Raw genomic sequence first — 12,682 nt, 5'->3', positions numbered from 1 at the left:
TTACGTGCCAGCACTTGCAGAGGCTCGGTGCATTTCAACAATTGAGCAAAATAGCAAATGGCCGGTTAGCTCAGTTGGTTAGAGTGTGGTGCTAATAACGCCAAGGTCATGGGTTCGATCCCCGTACTGGTTATGATGTACATTTTGAGTGTCAAAATTGTGAGTCACATGCATGTGAATTGTCAAGGGTGCCACAGAAATAAAATTAGTGAGTTGCCGAAATAGCTCAGTTGGGAGAGACTGAAGATCTAAAGGTCCCTGGTTCGATCCCGGGTTTCGGCATTTGTATTTGTTCTTTCTTCATGCTCTGGCTTCAAGGAAACTATCCACAGCTTTGTTTGTGGGCCTCAATGGTGTGTGCTACGCTGCTCCTCTGAAAGTAAGTAATTTCTTGCTTTTTCATCTGACATTTTGACATCAGTGTTACAGGAAAGTTGCTTGTCATTGTTACATGACAGTAGGTTGTCGTAAGACAAGGCTGCATGAAGTGTGAACTGGAGCTTTCTTGGATCCACAAAAAAAAATGTTTTTGGGGAATGCGGGCATCGATCCCACTACCTACAGCATGCTAAGCAAACACAATACCAATTGATCAAATTCCCCAGCTGTTTGGGATTGCCACAAGGAGCAACCAAGAGTGTCCAGTCTTGTCAGGCTATGCTGTTGGTGGACTTGTTAGTTTGTGCTCCAGCACTTGCAGAGGCTCGGTGCATCTCAACAACTGTGCTCTGTAGCCAGCGGCCGGTTAGCTCAGTTGGTTAGAGTGTGTGATACGCTGCTCTCTGAAAGTAAGTAATGTCTTTCTTTTTCATCTGACATTGTGACATCAGGGTTACATGAGAGTTTCTTGTCATTGTTACATGACAGTTTCTTGTCATTGTTTACATGACAGTAGGTTGTCGTAAGACAAGGCTGCATGAAGTGTGAACTGGAGTTTTCTTGGATCCATGAAAGAATATGCTTTTGGAGAATGCAGGCATCGATCCCACTACCTCACGCATGCAAAGCATTTGAGCTAATTCCCCAGCCGTTTGGAATTTCCGCAAGAAGCAACCTAGAGGGTCCAGTCTTGTCAGGCTATGCTGTTGGTGGACTTGTTTGTTTACGTGCCAGCACTTGCAGAGGCTCGGTGCATTTCAACAATTGAGCAAAATAGCAAATGGCCGGTTAGCTCAGTTGGTTAGAGTGTGGTGCTAATAACGCCAAGGTCATGGGTTTGATCCCCGTACTGGCTATGATGTACATTTTGAGTGTCAAAATTGTGAGTCACATGCATGTGAATTGTCAAGGGTGCCACAGAAATACATTTAATGAATTGCTGAAATAGCTCAGTTGGGAGAGCGTTAGACTGAACATCTGAAGGTCCCTGGTTCGATCCCGGGTTTCGGCATTTGTATTTGTTCTTTCTTCATGCTCTGGCTTCAAGGAAACTATCCACAGCTTTGTTTGTGGGCCTCAATGGTGTGTGCTACGCTGCTCCTCTGAAAGTAAGTAATTTCTTGCTTTTTCATCTGACATTTTGACATCAGTGTTACAGGAAAGTTGCTTGTCATTGTTACATGACAGTAGGTTGTCGTAAGACAAGGCTGCATGAAGTGTGAACTGGAGCTTTCTTGGATCCACAAAAAAAAATGTTTTTGGGGAATGCGGGCATCGATCCCACTACCTATAGCATGCTAAGCAAACACAATACCAATTGATCAAATTCCCCAGCTGTTTGGAATTGCCACAAGGAGCAACCAAGAGTGTCCAGTCTTGTCAGGCTATGCTGTTGGTGGACTTGTTAGTTTGTGCTCCAGCACTTGCAGAGGCTCGGTGCATCTCAACAACTGTGCTCTGTAGCCAGCGGCCGGTTAGCTCAGTTGGTTAGAGTGTGTGATACGCTGCTCTCTGAAAGTAAATAATGTCTTTCTTTTTCATCTGACATTGTGACATCAGGGTTACATGAGAGTTTCTTGTCATTGTTACATGACAGTTTCTTGTCATTGTTTACATGACAGTAGGTTGTCGTAAGACAAGGCTGCATGAAGTGTGAACTGGAGTTTTCTTGGATCCATGAAAGAATTTGCTTTTGGAGAATGCAGGCATCGATCCCACTACCTCACGCATGCAAAGCATTTGAGCTAATTCCCCAGCCGTTTGGAATTTCCGCAAGAAGCAACCTAGAGGGTCCAGTCTTGTCAGGCTATGCTGTTGGTGGACTTGTTTGTTTAAGTGCCAGCACTTGCAGAGGCTCGGTGCATTTCAACAATTGAGCAAAATAGCAAATGGTCGGTTAGCTCAGTTGGTTAGAGTGTGCTGCTATTTTCGCCAAGGTCATGGGTTCGATCCCCGTACTGGCTATGATGTACATTTTGAGTGTCAAAATTGTGAGTCACATGCATGTGAATTGTCAAGGGTGCCACAGAAATAAAATTAGTGAATTGCCGAAATAGCTCAGTTGGGAGAGCGTTAGACTGAAGATCTAAAGGTCCCTGGTTCGATCCTGGGTTTCGGCATTTGTATTTGTTCTTTCTTAATGCTCTGGCTTCAAGGAAACTATCCACAGCTTTGTTTGTGGGCCTCAATGGTGTGTGCTACGCTGCTCCTCTGAAAGTAAGTAATTTCTTGCTTTTTCATCTGACATTTTGACATCAGTGTTACAGGAAAGTTGCTTGTCATTGTTACATGACAGTAGGTTGTCGTAAGACAAGGCTGCATGAAGTGTGAACTGGAGCTTTCTTGGATCGACAAAAAAAAATGTTTTTGGGGAATGCGGGCATCGATCCCACTACCTACAGCATGCTAAGCAAACACAATACCAATTGATCAAATTCCCCAGCTGTTTGGAATTGCCACAAGGAGCAACCAAGAGTGTCCAGTCTTGTCAGGCTATGCTGTTGGTGGACTTGTTAGTTTGTGCTCCAGCACTTGCAGAGGCTCGGTGCATCTCAACAACTGTGCTCTGTAGCCAGCGGCCGGTTAGCTCAGGTAGTTAGAGTGTGTGATACGCTGCTCTCTGAAAGTAAGTAATGTCTTTCTTTTTCATCTGACATTGTGACATCAGTGTTACATGACAGTTTCTTGGCATTGTTACATGACAGTTTCTTGTCATTGTTTACATGACAGTAGGTTGTCGTAGACAAGGCTGCATGAAGTGTGAACTAGAGTTTTCTTGGATCCATGTAAGGGAATACCCCCCTGAATTGGACAAAAATGAATGGCAAGATATTGGCATTGGACAAACCATTTACACGATGTCCAATACCACCCAAAGCGGCGTTGATTCGTGCAAAGTATATGGCAAATGCCATATGGCCATTGCCAATTGTAACACCTCAAAAATCCAACAGGGGGCGAGTGCGCTCCACCGGGGTTTTTCATGTTGGAAATGCAACCCAAGTCAACATCCAAAAGCAAAATTTTGAAAAAATGATTTTTTTTTCCAAAACTTATCACCCCTTAAAAAAGTGCTTTCTGGGCCGTTTTTCGAAATTCTTTCGCTTTTTTTGTCAATTACACATGTGTAAGAACTGTATGAATATACTTTTGTCCAATTTTGATATCACATTATTTTTTTTTAATTACATAAGGCATATGTTTTGTCCATTTGCAATATGATTTCATAGGAAGTCAAAAGTCAAAAGTCAAAAATGTCAAAATTTGGTAAAAAACTTCACACATCCTTAAAAAAGTGCTTTCTGGTCCGTTTTTCAAAATTCTTTCGAATTTTGTGTCAATTACACACGTTTAAGAACTGTATCAACATACTTTATTCGTATTTTATTATCATAATTTTTTTTTTTTTTTTACTTGTGCATAAGGCATATGTTTTGTCCATTTGCAATATGATTTAATAGGATGTCAAAAGTCGAAAATGTGATTTTTTTTTTAAACTTTAAAAACTAAAAAAAGTGCTTTCTGGACCGTTTTTCGAAATTGTTTCGATTTTAAGACAATTAATCATGTGTAAGAAGTGTATGAATATACTTTTGTAAAATGTTTTATCATAATTTTATTTTTTTTACTGGTGCATAAGGAATATGATTTGTCCATTTGCAATATGATTTCACAGGAAGTCAAAAGTCAAAGTCAAAAGTCAATTTTTTTGGGGGCCAAAATTGACTGAACTGATGAACTCGGGACGGCCGGGCAGTGATAGTTGTTCATTTCCATCACTCGTTGTGTTGATTTCATCATGTCCATTTGGTGATGTTTTTTCACTATAGAATCATATTGCAAATGCGCGTGCAACTGGTAACCGGAAAAAAAAATGATGATTTCATTATGTCCATTTGTTTATGTTTCCTTACTTTTTCAAAGTCACTGTGCATTTGCAATATGTTTTAATGGGCAGGTACCATCACGAATTTGTCATGCTCAAAATTCAAACTATACTTTGCTCAAACTATACCTTTGTCAACTTGTATTATCATAATTTTTTTTTGTTTTACTTGTGCATAAGGCATATGTTTTGTCCATTTGCAATATGATATCATAGGAAGTCAAAAGTCAAAGTCAAAAGTAACGATTTTCCTCCGTGCAACTGGTGATCTGAAATGTGCAACTGGTGATCTGAAATGTGCAACTGGTAACCCAAAAAAAAAAATTTGATTCTATGTTTCCTTACTTTTTCAAAGTCACTGTGCATTTGCAATATGTTTTAATGGGCAGGTACCATCACGAATTTGTCATGCTATAAAAATCCTGCAGGAATGTGAAATTGACTGGCCGGATGAACTCGGGATGGCTTTGCAGTGATTCTGGGTCATCTCAATCGCTCGTTTGGGTTGATTTCAGAATGTCGCTTTTGGTGATGTTTTTTCACTATAGAATCATATTGCAAATGCACGTGCAACTGGTCACCCAAAAAAAAAAAAAAATTTTTTTTTGTTTATGTTTCCTTACTTTTTCAAAGTCACTGTGCATTTGCAATATGTTTCAATGGGCAGGTACCATCACAAATTGGTCATGCTATAAAAATCCTGCAGGAATGTGAAATTGACTGGCCCGATGAACTCGGGATGGCTTTGCAGTGATTCTGGGTCATCTCAATCGCTCGTTTGGGTTGATTTCAGAATGTCGCATTTGGTGATGTTTTTTCACTATAGAATCATATTGCAAATGCACGTGCAACTGGTCACCCAAAAAAAAAAAAAAATTGTTTATGTTTCCTTACTTTTTCAAAGTCACTGTGCATTTGCAATATGTTTCAATGGGCAGGTACCATCACGAATTGGTCATGCTATAAAAATCCTGCAGGAATGTGAAATTGACTGGCCCGATGAACTCGGGATGGCTTTGCAGTGATTCTGGTTCATCTCAATCGCTCGTTAGGGTTGATTTCAGAATGTCGCTTTTGGTGATGGTACCTCACTGTTTAAACATATTGCAAATGTACAAGAGTCAAGTGGACAAGAGTCCATCAGTCAATTAGATTTCATTCTGACACCAAACTGATACAAACTGACACCAAACCCACTTTTTCCAACTCGTTTAGTAGCCAACTATTACATACTTCAGAGCTGGCCCAAAATTCACAACGCCTTCGGTTCAAACCATAAAAAAACCATAAAACACGTAGTTACGTTCTAGCTGCGGGTCCATTTCTTATGTTATGTGTTAGCCTAGCTGAGGCGACCCCGAATCCCAAGTTTCGGCTCGATAGGTCATTTGGTGTCCGAGAAAAACCCTAATTGGTGCTGAAAATCCACTTTTTTCCATGCCTTGCTACAGGGTCCTTGAACGAGCTATCGGACAGAAACGTTGGGGTCCGTCTCTATGGGCCGAGCCGGTTTCAATGCACCTAGCCTTGCATCTCTGAGACTTTTCTAAACGTCGTCATTTTCGTAATGGTCAAAATGAATTGAAGGTATTGCAAATGTACGAGGCTGTTTCTCGGTCCGAGAACCGTCTAGAGCCACGTAACTCACCACGTACCATCGACCGGAGGTCTAGAACAGGTTTCTAAAGTTTCGGAACTCTAGGTCTGACGGTTCTTTTTTAGCTCCAACAAAGCTAACTATTGCAGCCACTGTCTGTCTCTACGCACCCCAATACGTCCCTCCATCCAAGTTGTGTTTTAGTGTGATTTTTTTTTCCTTTGATTTTTTGGGGGAAAAATGACTGATTTACAGTTCATGGGGGTTGCCTAATCACATATATGAAGTTTTGGACAGATCTGACTTTTTTAACCCTTCGAAACAGCCCCTGAGACACCAATTATGGCACTTCCGGTTGGCACAGGAAGCTATAAATCAACACATATCCTCATTGGGGTATGCTGTTACAGAATCCTGAGTTTTAAGTCCTTACGTTAAGAATTGACTGATTTACACAGGGTTGAATGCACTATGTCTATCAAACTGCAGACAGGGTATGGGTAAACACTTTTAGGGTGATTTTAACCACTTCCGGTTGGTCCAGGAAGCTTAGAATCAACACAGGTAGACCTCATAGTGGCCTGATGGACTGGTACCGAAGACAGGTTCATACGGCATTCATAACCCATATAGACTTCAGGTTGAAATTAGGGGTGCAGGCAATGTATTCCTATGGGGAGAGATGACACTGTAATCTGTGAGATCAAAAAACACTGTTTTACTGTTAAGGGTTAATGCCACACGGTCAAGGTTAGGCTTGCACGGATCGAGAGGACTTTAGGAACATTCCTGTGGTGGAATTTGTCTTCTCACCCTAACGGTTCTCTCACTCTCACCCAAAATCAAATGACATTGTGGGGCAGGCTACATTTTGGGCCTACTTTCTAATGGTCGCTGCGCCTAGACCGAGCGAGCTACGGTCAAGAGGGATATCTCGTTGAACTCGGCACGGCCTAGGGATTATGGTAATGCCATTTCCTGCTCTCTGTGTCTTTAAGCACCGCACTTTATCACTCCATCCTTCCTGTGTGTGTGTGAGGGAGGTTTTCTTTGACATCTGTTGGGAGAAATGACTGATTTACAGTTCAGAAGGGTTGCCTAGTCACACATATGACATTTTGGAGAGATCACCAATCACCAATTATGGCACTTCCGGTTGGCACAGGAAGCTATAAGTTAACACATATCTTGGTTGACATAGCCACTTACAGAATCCTGAGTTTTAAGTCTTTACGTTAAGAATTGACTGATCTACACAGGGTTGAATGCACTATGTCTATCAAACTGCAGGCAGTGTATGGGTATACACTTTTAGGGTGATTTTAACCACTTCCGGTTGCTCCAGGAAGCTTAGATTCGACACAGGTAGACCTCATAGTGGCCTGATGGACTGTCTTAGAAGACAGGTTCATAAGGCATTCATAACCCACATAGGCTTCAGGTTGAATTTAGAGGTGCAGGCAATGTATTCCTATGGGGAGAGAAGTCAAAGCAAGCTGTTTCAAGTAAACACCTTCTTTTTACTGTGAAGGGTTAATGCCACACGGTCAAGGTTAGGCTTGCACGGATCGGGAGGACCTCAGGAACGCACCTGAGGTCGAATTGTGCTTCTCACCCTAACGGTTCTCTCACTGCCACCCAAAATCAAATGACACTGTGGGGCAGGCTTCATTTTGGGCCTTCTTTTTTTCAAGTTCGCTGCACTCAGAACGAGCTACGGTCAAGCGGGGCGTCTCGTTGAACTCGGCACAGTCTGGAGACTATGGTGATGCCATTTTTTGTGTTGATTTCAGAATGACATTTTGGTGATGGTCCCTCTCCGTTTAAACATATTGCAAATGCACAAAAGTCAACTAGCAAGTCAGTGTCCATCAGTCAATTAGATGTCATTATGACACCAAACGGATATCAATTGACACCAAACCCACTTTTTCCTACTCATTTAGAAGCCAACTATCACATATGTCAGAGCAGGCCCATAATTCACAGCGCCTTCAGTTTAAAACATAATAAAAAGGTAAAACACATAGTTACGTTCTAGCTGCGGGTCCAGTTCGGACATTATGTGAAGTCCTATGTGAGGCGACCCCGAATCCCGAGTTTCGGCTCGATAGGTCATTTGGTGTCCGAGAAAAACCCTAATTGGTGCTGAAAATCCACTTTTTTTCCATGCCTTGCTACGGGGTCCTTGAACGAGCTATCGGACAGAAATGTTGGGGTCCGTCTCTATGGGCCGAGCCGGTTTCAATGCACCTAGCCTTGCGTCTCTGAGACTTTTCTAAACGTCGTCATTTTTGTGATGGTCAAAATGAATTGAAGGTATTGCAAACGTACGAGGCTGTTTCTCGGTCCGAGAACCGTCTAGAGCCACGTACCATCGACCGGAGGTCTAGAACAGGTTTCTAAAGTTTCGGAACTCTAGGTCTGACGGTTCTTTTTTAGCTCCAACAAAGCTAACTATTGCAGCCACTGTCTGTCTCTACGCACCCCAATACGTCCCTCCTTCCAAGTTGTGTTTTAGTGTGATTTTTTTTTCCTTTGAATTTTTGGGGGAAAAATGACTGATTTACAGTTCATGGGGGTTGCCTAATCACATATATGAAGTTTTGGACAGATCTGACTTTTTTAACCCTTCGAAACAGCCCCTGAGACACCAATTATGGCACTTCCGGTTGGCACAGGAAGCTATAAATCAACACATATCCTCATTGGGGTATGCTGTTACAGAATCCTGAGTTTTAAGTCCTTACGTTAAGAACTGACTGATTTACACAGGGTTGAATGCACTATGTCTGTCAAACTGCAGGCAGGGTATGGGTAAACACTTTTAGGGGCATTTTAACCACTTCCGGTTGGTCCAGGAAGCTCAGAATCAACACAGGTAGACCTCATAGTGGCTTGATGGACTGGTACCGAAGACAGGTTCATACGGCATTCATAACCCATATAGACTTCAGGTTGAAATTAGGGGTGCAGGCAATGTATTCCTATGGGGAGAGATGACACTGTAATCTGTGAGATCAAAAAACACTGTTTTACTGTTAAGGGTTAATGCCACACGGTCAAGGTTAGGCTTGCACGGATCGGGAGGACCTTAGGAACATTCATGTGGTGGAATTTTTCTTCTCACCTAAACGGTTCTCTCACTGTCACTCAAAAGCAAATGACATTGTGGGGCAGGCTTCATTTTGGGCCTACTTTTCTAATGGTCGTTGCGCTTAGACCGAGCGAGCTACGGTCAAGCGGGATAGCTCGTTGAACTCAGCACAGTCTGGAGACTATGGTGATGCCATTTTTTTGTGTTGATTTCAGAATGCCATTTTGGTGATGGTCCCTCTCCGTTTAAACATATTGCAAATGCACAAAAGTCAACTAGCAAGTCAGTGTCCATCAGTCAATTAGATGTCATTATGACACCAAACCCACTTTTTACTACTCATTTAGAAGCCAACTATCACATATGTCAGAGCAGTCCCATAATTCACAGCGCCTTTAGTTTAAAACATAATAAAAAGGTAAAACACATAGTTACGTTCTAGCTGCGGGTCCAGTTCGGACATTATGTGAAGTCCTATGTGAGGCGACCCAGAATCCCGAGTTTCGGCTCGATAGGTCATTTGGTGTCCGAGAAAAACCCTAACTGGTGCTGAAAATCCACTTTTTTCCATGCCTTGCTACAGGGTCCTTGAACGAGCTATCGGACATAAACGTTGGGGTCCGTCTCTATGGGCCGAGCCGGTTTCAATGCACCTAGCCTTGCGTCTCTGAGACTTTTCTAAACGTCGTCATTTTTGTGATGGTCAAAATGAATTGAAGGTATTGCAAATGTACGAGGCTGTTTCTCGGTCCGAGAACCGTCTAGAGCCACGTAACTCACCACGTACCATCGACCGGAGGTCTAGAACAGGTTTCTAAAGTTTCAGAACTCTAGGTCTGACGGTTCTTTTTTAGCTCCAACAAAGCTAACTATTGCAGCCACTGTCTGTCTTTACGCACCCCAATACGTCCCTCCATCCAAGTTGTGTTTTAGTGTGATTTTTTTTTCCTTTGATTTTTTTGGGGAAAAATGACTGATTTACAGTTCATGGGGGTTGCCTAATCACATATATGAAGTTTTGGACAGATCAGACTTTTTTAACCCTTCGAAACAGCCCCTGAGACACCAATTATGGCACTTCCGGTTGGCACAGGAAGCTATAAGTCACCACATATCCTCATTGGGGTATGCTTTTACATAATCCTGAGTTTTAAGTCTTTACGTTAAGAACTGAGTTATTTACGGAGGGTTTAGTATGTGTGTGTTATTTCAGAAAATCATAGAAAATCACAGAAATCTCGCAGAGCTCCGCAGCACACTTTAAAAAGATTCGTATGAACACCCTGCAACTGGATCTGTAACCGTTGGAAAAAAAAAACGCCTATTTGTGACCATCAACAAGTTGTCATTGTTCCGTTTCTCTTAAATGACGATAGATAAATGGCTGGTTCTTTTTTTATTGACACCGGAGGCTCCTTGACTTTGACCTGAAGTGGAAAAATAATTTCTCTACTTCCATTTTGGACCTTTAATCCCAGAAAAACGGCCATAACTCAAAAACCGTTGAGGCCTAGACGCCATCTTGTTCGGGGCCAACTGCCCATTATGCCAAACCTACGCTCACCAAGTTTCGGCTTCTAAATATTTTCCGTTTTCGAGATAAGGCCCCGTCGTGATTCGTGATGTTTTGCCAAATTGCCATATGATTCCGTATGCACTCTTGTGGGAATTTCCGGGATAGCGGAAAAATGGTCCAAAACTTGTTTATTTTATAAAACGGAAACCGAATGTCCGACAAAGTTCATTTGATGACTTCCCGGTAGGTCTGGCCCTACCGCACGGGCCGACCGCAAATTTTACAAATGTTTTCGGACATCTAGTAAGGGACCGTACATTTGCAATATGGACTTTTTCACTGATCATACACGAAATGCCGAAATGTTCCCTTATGTATGAAAGAATTTGCTTTTGGAGAATGCAGGCATCGATCCCACTACCTATAGCATGCAAAGCATTTGAGCTAATTCCCCAGCCGTTTGGAATTTCCGCAAGAAGCAACCTAGAGGGTCCAGTCTTGTCAGGCTATGCTGTTGGTGGACTTGTTTGTTTACGTGCCAGCACTTGCAGAGGCTCGGTGCATTTCAACAATTGAGCAAAATAGCAAATGGCCGGTTAGCTCAGTTGGTTAGACTGTGGTGCTAATAACGCCAAGGTCATGGGTTCGATCCCCGTACTGGTTATGATGTACACTTTGAGTGTCAAAATTGTGAGTCACATGCATGTGAATTGTCAAGGGTGCCACAGAAATACATTTAATGAATTGCCGAAATAGCTCAGTTGAGAGAGCGTTAGACTGATGATCTGAAGGTCCCTGGTTTGATCCCGGGTTTCTGCATTTGTATTTGTTCTTTCTTCATGCTCTGGCTTCAAGGAAACTATCCACAGCTTTGTTTGTGGGCCTCAATGGTGTGTGCTACGCTGCTCCTCTGAAAGTAAGTAATTTCTTGCTTTTTCATCTGACATTTTGACATCAGTGTTACAGGAAAGTTGCTTGTCATTGTTACATGACAGTAGGTTGTCGTAAGACAAGGCTGCATGAAGTGTGAACTGGAGCTTTCTTGGATCCACAAAAAAAAATGTTTTTGGGGAATGCGGGCATCGATCCCACTACCTACAGCATGCTAAGCAAACACAATACCAATTGATCAAATTCCCCAGCTGTTTGGGATTGCCACAAGGAGCAACCAAGAGTGTCCAGTCTTGTCAGGCTATGCTGTTGGTGGACTTGTTAGTTTGTGCTCCAGCACTTGCAGAGGCTCGGTGCATCTCAACAACTGTGCTCTGTAGCCAGCGGCCGGTTAGCTCAGTTGGTTAGAGTGTGTGATACGCTGCTCTCTGAAAGTAAGTAATGTCTTTCTTTTTCATCTGACATTGTGACATCAGGGTTACATGAGAGTTTCTTGTCATTTTTACATGACAGTTTCTTGTCATTGTTTACATGACAGTAGGTTGTCGTAAGACAAGGCTGCATGAAGTGTGAACTGGAGTTTTCTTGGATCCATGAAAGAATATGCTTTTGGAGAATGCAGGAATCGATCCCACTACCTCACGCATGCAAAGCATTTGAGCTAATTCTCCAGCCGTTTGGAATTTCTGCAAGAAGCAACCTAGAGGGTCCAGTCTTGTCAGGCTATGCTGTTGGTGGACTTGTTTGTTTACATGCCAGCACTTGCAGAGGCTAGGTGCATTTCCACAATTTAGCAAAATACCAAAAGGAGGGTTAGCTCAGTTGGTTAGAGTGTGATGTTGATAATGCCAAGGTCATGGGTTCGATCCCTGTACTGGTTATGATGTACATTTTGAGTGTCAAAATTGTGAGTCACATGCATGTGAATTGTCAAGGGTGCCACAGAAATACATTTAGTGGATTGCCGAAATAGCTCAGTTGGGAGAGCGTTAGACTGAAGATCTAAAGGTCCCTGGTTCGATCCCGGGTTTTGGCATTCGTATTTGTTCTTTCTTCATGCTCTGGCTTCAAGGAAACTATCCACAGCTTTGTTTGTGGGCCTCAATGGTGTGTGCTACGCTGCTCCTCTGAAAGTAAGTAATTTCTTGCTTTTTCATCTGACATTTTGACATCAGTGTTACAGGAAAGTTGCTTGTCATTGTTACATGACAGTAGGTTGTCGTAAGACTGCATGAAGTGTGAACTGGAGTTTTCTTGGATCCATGAAAGAATTTGCTTTTGGAGAATGCAGGCATCGATCCCACTACCTCACGCATG

General features: G+C 42.5%; 6 non-coding genes across 6 annotated transcripts; all 6 read left to right on the top strand.

Moving 5' to 3' along the window:
* Nucleotides 1-59: 59 nt before the first annotated feature.
* Nucleotides 60-133, top strand: trnai-aau (transfer RNA isoleucine (anticodon AAU)). Its single transcript has one exon. It is a non-coding gene; the product is annotated as a tRNA-Ile (tRNA).
* Nucleotides 134-1,161: 1,028 nt separating this feature from the next.
* On the top strand, nucleotides 1,162-1,235 carry trnai-aau (transfer RNA isoleucine (anticodon AAU)). The gene has a single exon. It is a non-coding gene; the product is annotated as a tRNA-Ile (tRNA).
* An 82-nt stretch (nucleotides 1,236-1,317) lies between these two features.
* Nucleotides 1,318-1,390, top strand: trnaf-gaa (transfer RNA phenylalanine (anticodon GAA)). Its single transcript has one exon. It is a non-coding gene; the product is annotated as a tRNA-Phe (tRNA).
* Nucleotides 1,391-2,425: 1,035 nt separating this feature from the next.
* On the top strand, nucleotides 2,426-2,498 carry trnaf-gaa (transfer RNA phenylalanine (anticodon GAA)). The gene has a single exon. It is a non-coding gene; the product is annotated as a tRNA-Phe (tRNA).
* An 8,722-nt stretch (nucleotides 2,499-11,220) lies between these two features.
* Nucleotides 11,221-11,293, top strand: trnai-gau (transfer RNA isoleucine (anticodon GAU)). Its single transcript has one exon. It is a non-coding gene; the product is annotated as a tRNA-Ile (tRNA).
* A 1,035-nt stretch (nucleotides 11,294-12,328) lies between these two features.
* Nucleotides 12,329-12,401, top strand: trnaf-gaa (transfer RNA phenylalanine (anticodon GAA)). Its single transcript has one exon. It is a non-coding gene; the product is annotated as a tRNA-Phe (tRNA).
* Nucleotides 12,402-12,682: the final 281 nt, after the last annotated feature.

The sequence above is a fragment of the Oncorhynchus clarkii genome, chromosome 20 (genome assembly GCF_045791955.1).
Source record: "Oncorhynchus clarkii lewisi isolate Uvic-CL-2024 chromosome 20, UVic_Ocla_1.0, whole genome shotgun sequence".
NCBI lineage: Eukaryota > Metazoa > Chordata > Actinopteri > Salmoniformes > Salmonidae > Oncorhynchus > Oncorhynchus clarkii.
This window is presented reverse-complemented; position numbering and strand designations above follow the sequence as displayed.